Source organism: Gigantopelta aegis, chromosome 8, assembly GCF_016097555.1.
Source record: "Gigantopelta aegis isolate Gae_Host chromosome 8, Gae_host_genome, whole genome shotgun sequence".
Taxonomy (NCBI): Eukaryota; Metazoa; Mollusca; class Gastropoda; order Neomphalida; family Peltospiridae; genus Gigantopelta; species Gigantopelta aegis.
In genome coordinates, this window is record NC_054706.1 from 73,643,886 (window position 1) to 73,652,573 (window position 8,688).

Consider the following 8,688-nt stretch of genomic DNA (forward strand, 5'->3'; position numbering starts at 1 on the left):
ACCGGTAGGGGACTAATCAGGACAGAGTTGAAACCCATAATCTCCTCCATTTAGACCGGTAGGGGACTAATCAGAAGGACGGAGATGAAACCTATAATCTCCTCCATTTAGACCGGTAGGGGACTAATCAGGACAGAGTTGAAACCTATAATCCCCTCCGTTTAGACCGGTAGGGGACTAATCAGAAGGACGGAGATGAAACCTATAATCTCCTCCATTTAGACCGGTAGGGGACTAATCAGAAGGACGGAGATGAAACCCATAATCTCCTCCATTTAGGAGATGAAACCCATAATCTCCTCCATTTAGACCGGTAGGGGACTAATCAGAAGGACGGAGATGAAACCCATAATCTCCTCCATTTAGACCGGTAGGGGACTAATCAGAACGGAGTTGAAACCCATAATCTCCTCCATTTAGACCGGTAGGGGAATAATCAGGACGGAGATAAAACCTATATGTGGGATAGATAAGACGGACAGTCAGACAGGACGGAGATGAAACCTATAATCTCCTCCGTTTAGACCAGTAGGGGGCTAATAATACCTACATCTCGCCTATTGACTTTGTCAAGGCGAGACAAAAATAAAAGAAGTCAACACAGTGGTTATAACTGACATGTTTTTATGGCCATTACTTGATGTTAAGTTGTGAGCTAAACCAGCAGCCCATTGACCTCGTTCCAGATAGTCCAAATCTGTTCAGTAACTCCAGCTGCCAAACGGGACATATTTCTTATTTTATTACTCTATAGTTAACTTTTCCATTTTAGTAACAAACCTCTAATATATGCATACATTTATTTCTAAACTGCTAATGTATGTGTGCATTTCTCTAGCCCAATCACATTTCTAAACTGTTTATGCATATGTGGATTTCTCACACACATTTCAAAGACTCCTGATGTGTGTGTATGTGTGTGTGTGTGTATTTCTCTAGCACATTCTAAACCTGCTAATGCACAGGGTGTGTGTATTTTTCGAGCACATTTTAAAACTGGTAATATATGTGTGCATCCCTCTAGCACATTTTAAAATTGCCAATGTTTGAATGCATTTCTCTAGAAACTGTTGATGTGCTTGCTAACACTTCCACAGGTATTTCTAGCACAATCACAAAGATTTCTAGTACTACTTGCCATACAACAGCCTTCAAATAAACTCTGTTCATAGCTGGTTTTGTCTTCTATGGCATTAATGCAAGAATTGCTTTGTATATTATGTACATGTACTTGAGTGCAAGGATATACAGTAATTAAATACTGAAACTAATATTTGTTTCCCCCACACAAAACAACTTAAAACACCTACAGTTACAAGCATCGCTGGAAATTCACAATAATTTGCTTAGTGGACAGTAAAAACAAATTGTAAATTGGTGATGAAAACAACGTATAACATTTTCACAAATAAAACCTCTGAATAGATTTGGACTACCTAATATTCAGGCACCAACCCAGTGACTGCAGACACTGTCAATGAAGAATTTCTAATAAGAAAATATCTTACTTCACAACTCTTGCACTACTAAGTATTTACAAAACAACTTGTATGTACACCGTCACAAATTTACAGGTACTTTTTTTTTTTCCAATCAATACTTAATTGTCATCATCATTTTCAACCACCAGTACTTGATTTAAAAAAATGCTTAAACAAAGACTTAAATACAGGGTATACAATAGCCAATAAATGTTACACAAATATAGTGCACAGCTAGAGCAGGGCACATAATAAAATGAATACATTTCAAGATAAAGTCAAATGGCACAACAGAATAACATGCATTGTTTATTTAACTGATACAAGAACGAGCCAAATTAGCATCACAACATTTGTCTCAATGCAACTGCAGAATAGAGGTATCTATTTAGTGAGTGTCATTTAGAGGCTGTACATTTTGTACATAATAATACAGACTCGTTCACTTGGTACATAATAATCAAGTTGTCATTTAATAGATACTAGTATTCACAAGTATACAGAGTTGGGAGCAGAACAAAGCATAAATGTGCATAAAATAAGGGGGAATTTAAAGAAAACATCAAAAACAATACACATGTATTGAGGGTTAACCATAGGATTACCGAGTTGTGACTTACATTTAGTTATGTTCACTGACAAGCAGATATATATTAAATATTTACTTATCCATGTTCAAGGTAATGGGGCTAGGAAGGTATTGTCATGATCTGTATATAAGGGAGAGAAGACATTTAAAAGATTTTTTTAAATTTACAATGCACATAATAAAGGGAGATCTACACCCAATATATAACGAAGTTACTGATTGGGTAAAAACAAATATATTTTGTTATTGTTTTTCATGATGTGGGACTGATAACAAATACTATATCACATTGTCTTTAAGGCCATTTTGGACACCAATATTTGTATAAAATGGTTATCTTTTGCTACAATTTTGTCTTACTCTATTCAGAAAAAAATATGTTCCATTTATTATCACATTTATTGGTACAGTACATAAATGTTTACTATTTGAAACACTAAAAGTTTCTTTTTTGACAAAATTCTAAAAAGATAAAACTTGCATATTATAATTACTACTATAAACCACAAAAATATTGTCCCTAAACACAATCTAAATCTATTACATTACACCATAACACATGGTCAAGACTAATTATTTAAAGAAAAGTCAGCAAATTCAAAGCATCAGAGCTTGACATTGTGTTGAAACTTAGTGAAAAAAGATAGTTATCTTTTAAAATCGCTAAAAACATGGTTCATGGATTAAGCTGCTGCTTTCTAGATTGGCAAATCAGAAATGAATCTGGTGCATTTTTTTTTTTTAATTTGCCAAAAAAGCACATTCACGATTTTAATGAGACTAATTTTTGTTGCCCGTAAGACCAATTAAACTTGGCTACACACTTGTAAAACAATTACATCAACAGAATTTTTGACCAGCTCAAAACTTGAGGGTCTAAGACTGTATCAAATTACATAAAAGTTACATATAACTGGTTGATTTTAGACACTAGAAAACAAATCTAGGCAATCAATAAATTTGAAAAGCCTATTCTGCTGATGCTAGCTCCTTCTATATAAGAGTATAATATGCATACATATTTCTATAATGTACATTTCTATAATATAAAACATGTAATATAATAGATACGAAATAAGTAATGCACTTATACGTGTATCAGAAATCAATCAAATCAAATAATTTTCTCCCCACTTTTCAATAAATATTTATGCAAGAATCTGCTGGTTTCTACAAGTCTATGTATATTTTTTTCAACAATAATTTTACATGTCATCATTGTTCCTAACTATAGTATATTACACATTTAACAGGGTGTTTTGTTGTTCACCATGAAATGTACATAGATTATTATATTATTATATGAGCTTGTGTCGTACTGATTTTATGAAACGATTGTCAGGATTATTGTATTGCCTGAGAGACAGCGAGGGTAATACATGGATCCTGACCAGGGGTGGGGAAAAATAAAATTGTCAATCGGTCCCACGTTGATGTCATCACTACCGGGGGGAGGGGGGGTAGAGGGATAAGAAGAAAGGAATACAAATAAAAATTATAAAATCATTTAAAAGGTGATATTTGCCAAATAGTGTTCTAAAAACAAAATCATAGTGGCATTTGTATATTTTTATCTTGAATCATGAACGCGAAATGATAAACATCAAAACATGAAAGAAAAACAAAATGTTTGATCCCATCAGCAAAATTTTTTTTATTATATTTATTTTACATAATGGAATAAATAATATAAAAAAGGAATAAAAGTTATGCATTTTAACTCCCATATATGTATAAAAAGTACCAGTATTCAGTAGTCCTGAAAATTAATAAACAATAACACCGTTGGAGCGTTTGACAACTTGAGCTGGCACACGTTTAGACAAAGCAATTAATAACGTTATCGCCGATTGGATGACATTTGACCTCTCCTGGCTCTAAAGATAGCCGGCTTAGCTATTCCAACTCACTCCCACTTTTTTTTTAAAAAGAGGTGTAAACCTTTTTTTAAATTTTAAAGTCCTTTATAATTATTTGATACACTACATTGAACAGTCAACAAGAAACACATTTATAGGTTATTTCAGTATATTTTATGCTATTTCAAGCAGTTTGTATTTCACAAAAGCCTCTTGCCTCGGACTCAGACACTCGACCCGACAGAGCTCCGTACACAGGCGTTAACATGTGTTGATTGTGACCAGTTGCAAACTCTGGGTCCTTTGTTTTAATTGGAGTGTAATACCTTGGTAGCCTTCTCGCCAAGAATGATGCTATTGTTAACGTCTGTTTTATCTCGTGACCAGCACAGCGGCTTTGACAAATGTCTAGCCTAGTGGCAGTAGATTGATTGTAGCTCCCGACTTATGGCAGACTTTAAAATCACAGACGTCAGAAACACCAGTCAATTTTGACCACTATTTATTTATTTGTTATTATTTTAAATCATGCACAAGATGCCAATGTCTGGGCAGGCTGATCCAATTGGCGGATAGGAATTTGTTCCTATAATAGAAACGGACAGGTGCTTCGGACCGACAAGAATGATAAAAGTGGGACCGGCAAACGCACGTTTTTGAAAAATAATTTCGGTCTCAGAGATCGAGAATCGGTCCCAGACCGGGAAAAAAGGGCTTTTCCCCACCCCTGATCCTGACACAAGTTTCGTAAAATCAATACGATTCACATGCGAGTGTAATAATTTCTTGATCTACCTAATCCATATATTTTTATGAATAACAGGGACCATGGATGTCAAAACCTTTCAAATGTAACTAGGAGACGTTTACACAGATCTAAGACTGGGGAAACTGTATTAAGTTATTACGTCATTTCCCAAAATTATGGCATTGCTTGTGCACATGAAATCATTATGACACACATTGTGTCATATTAGTTATTATCTGTATGACTTGAACTATGTGGATAATAAAAATGATTATATCATTTCTGATTTGTTAAGTTTCAGACAGAAAAATTACAATTTGGTCTCTTTGATATTTTACCTGATTGTAGATATTCACACAGAAAGGTAGTTTTAAAAAGAACTAGTGAAAGATTTTGGCACCATGATTTTTGTCAACTGCAGTATGTAACACCAAAACTTTGAACTGAAAACTGTCAAACAAAATTCCAACAATCGAGTGCCTGTTAAATATTACTCGATGCCCAAGATATAAAATTACAAAATGGGCAGCTGAAAAGTGCTACATTTTACAAGAGATATAAAAAATTATTTCTGTTTGTAAATCATTTAAAATATCTCTGTAAATTATTGTATAACAATTTGACATTTTAATACAATTTCAAAACTTTTACTCTTTAACCCCACTACATATAGAAACACAAAGATGTCAGGACATCAAGACTGCAATGATTGAATGAGGTATATCAGAGCTTATAAATCTGTCAACAAAAACACTTAACACATTTTAGTGGTAGGTGTTATTTTAAAACCAATATTTTTGTTTATTACCTATGTGATATAAGAGTATGTGAAAAGAACAAAAGGCACAGAACTGAAATGCAGGGTGCAATATTGCAATTAAAACGCTCATCTATGCGAGTGAAATTTTACTCTGGTGATTAAAATTTACAAAATACTGGTCTTTTGGCAAGCAGATAATTTTGTCACACCTGGCTGTCATTATGATATAAATTTAATTTTTCATTATTAGTCAGATGACACATGTGTTGTCGAATAATGTATTTTAATTTGCAAAATTGAGGTTCAAATAGCATTTAAAACTGTTTCATTCATGTACACCCATATTAATACTTGATATGTTGCCTGGTGAGTGACAATCCCAAGTTGGCTTGTGATTTTATTCATGTACTAGCCAACTGGCAAGTAATTATAAATTGTTGCTTTGCTCCCTGAAATACACCATAAAGAGTCAGAAAGCAAATGGTATCCAACACCAGGAGCAGGTTCAATACTTAGTAAAACACTATCTGTGTAACAAAGACACAGCATCTGTGTAACAAAGCCAAAGCATCAATATTCCAACAAATGTAACATCACTGTCCAAGACTGATTCTGGAGTTTGGACTTTACTATAAGCATAAATTCTGATTATCTGTTTTTAAAATTTGGCCATTCTGCATCACCGTTGCAACTTTTCACGTTTGACATGGAATTTTATTTACTTAGATTCCCTCAAAACTGACAGATATATTCTGTTAGTGTATTTATAAAACTATGCACAAAGAGTGTTCATAAAATATTTCAATAGTATTTGAAAAATACTGCAAGTATTATAGTCATATCATGCCACGTCTGACTGTTGTGCTTTATTGTAAATGGTAGAAAACACCAGGAAATAATAAACATTCACAATTCATAACAACATTTTAATTACATTAGATTCACTTCAAATAAAAGAGTGCATAAGCTCCTCAAAAAGGTTGATTAAAAAATCTAAAGAACTTTCAAAATCAAATAGCACTAATAGTCACATAAAGTGTTAACTGACAAAAATGCACCAAACACTGCTTCTTATTTTTTGTTGCTCTTCTTGCCAAGTATTTTAAATGTCATGGAGCTAACAAATGGGAAATACTCCAAACAAAAACAATATAACCGTCTCAAATAAATGGAGATTCTGTTAAGTAAATGTGATTTCCCACTTCAGATAAACAAATATGCTTTAAAATAAAATTACTCAGAAAACTAAAGAGTTAGTCAAATGATCATATAAAAACAATCTTTTGAATGAACTTTGAAAGAATGAACTGACAAAAACCATCCGTGCAGTAAAATCCTCCTCAGCCAAAAGGTTCAAAACTAACAAAGGTATTAAGACTTGGTAGAGGAGAAAGAAGTGGCGGAACCCCCACCCCCCCACCCTGCTGCAAACACACCAAACAGATCCTGAATATCATTTTATAAACAAAGATAGTTGAAAGGTTTTAGACTCAAAATTTTAGACTCAAAATTAATATACAAAGTATTTACAAGACAAGCAAAAAAAAAAACATAAGAGTACAGTGCTATACACCAATACGGGATAATACTGGAAGAGTGTAATATTTTTAAAATGGTTACTCAATATGCCACACAAAATCTCGAGCTTGCTCAAACAAAACAAAGGATTAGGTAACTATAACAACCAAAAAATACCACTATCTGATTGGTTAATATTGGTTATCAATTCTGCCACCACAAAATAATTAAATTTGTACACAGAAATCTATTTCGTTACAAGGAATTATGTTCTACCATTATTTGTTATTATAAGACTAATTTTATAATCCCTTTAGTAAAATTCCAGGACAAAAATGTGTTTTTCAATAACTCCTTATCCACACCGAAAATACTGCATTATATATATATATATACACACACACATACATATACCCACACACACACACACACACATATGAAGAAAATACACTTGGTGTTATTAAGTTTTATGCATAAGTCATCAAATTGAACTGATAAATTTGTTTCAAGAACCTTACCAAGGGACCAGATGAAAAATTAGTTTTTTTTAAAGTTGTTATCCATTGCTTTATTCTCAAGAGCATCACACATGGAAAGTATGGAGCACATTCATAAAGAACTGTTCCAAGGAAATTACATTTGGAATGAAAACATTTTTTAAAATTAATTGTGAACATACATAAGTGCTTAATAATATATAGACAAATGTTTTGCAAAACGGTCAAAATATAATAGCTATTTCATATCCTTTGAAATCTATTTAATATGAAAGCAAGTGAGGGAATTAACCATCAACAATTGAAAACTATCAGCAAGGGATATGGTTAGAAAAATATCCCTTTAAACAAGTGTGAATACTGCAGTAGTCACATGCACAAACAGTAAATAAAAATGAAGAGAAAAAAGGGAGATAACAGTCAGAAAAGCAGAATAATGCCCTGTTTGAAAATATATACATTGACAATATCTGAAATTTTAAACAAGCATGCATAAAAAAATTAATAAAACATGCATGGGTGGTATTTTCATTATCTCTTTTAGGAAAAAGGTATAAAATATTTTCAACATGCATGCACAAAAAACCCTAAAACATGCATGGGTGGTCTTTTCATTATCTCTTTTAGGAAAAAGGTATAAAATATTTTCAACATGCATGCACAAAAAACCCTAAAACATGCATGGGTGGTCTTTTCATTATCTCTTTTAGGAAAAAGGTATAAAATATTTTCAACATGCATGCACAAAAAACCCTAAAACATGCATGGGTGGTCTTTTCATTATCTCTTTTAGGAAAAAGGTATAAAATATTTTCAACATGCATGCACAAAAAACCCTAAAACATGCATGGGTGGTCTTTTCATTATCTCTTTTAGGAAAAAGGTATAAAATGTAACAGAATTTGTAATAACGATAAAGCCCATAAATAAAGTAATTTTTTAATGAATGAATTTATATTTAACGACACCCCAGCACTAATTTTTGATGTTAACAGCATAATTATAAAACACAAGTAAAAGAAAACTAAGTATTAAGCTAATCGTTTTTAACAATACCGCTGTTTAAACCCTCTGGATTCTGGAGAAAAGAAGTAAAGAAAAACTATTTAGTAAACAACCTCATAATGTAACTGCCTATGTGTAATGTTGCCAACGTCTTAGGCTGTATTACTATTTTTATATAGACCTCAACCAACCCCCATTCAATACATGTATATACATTCAGAAAATAAATAG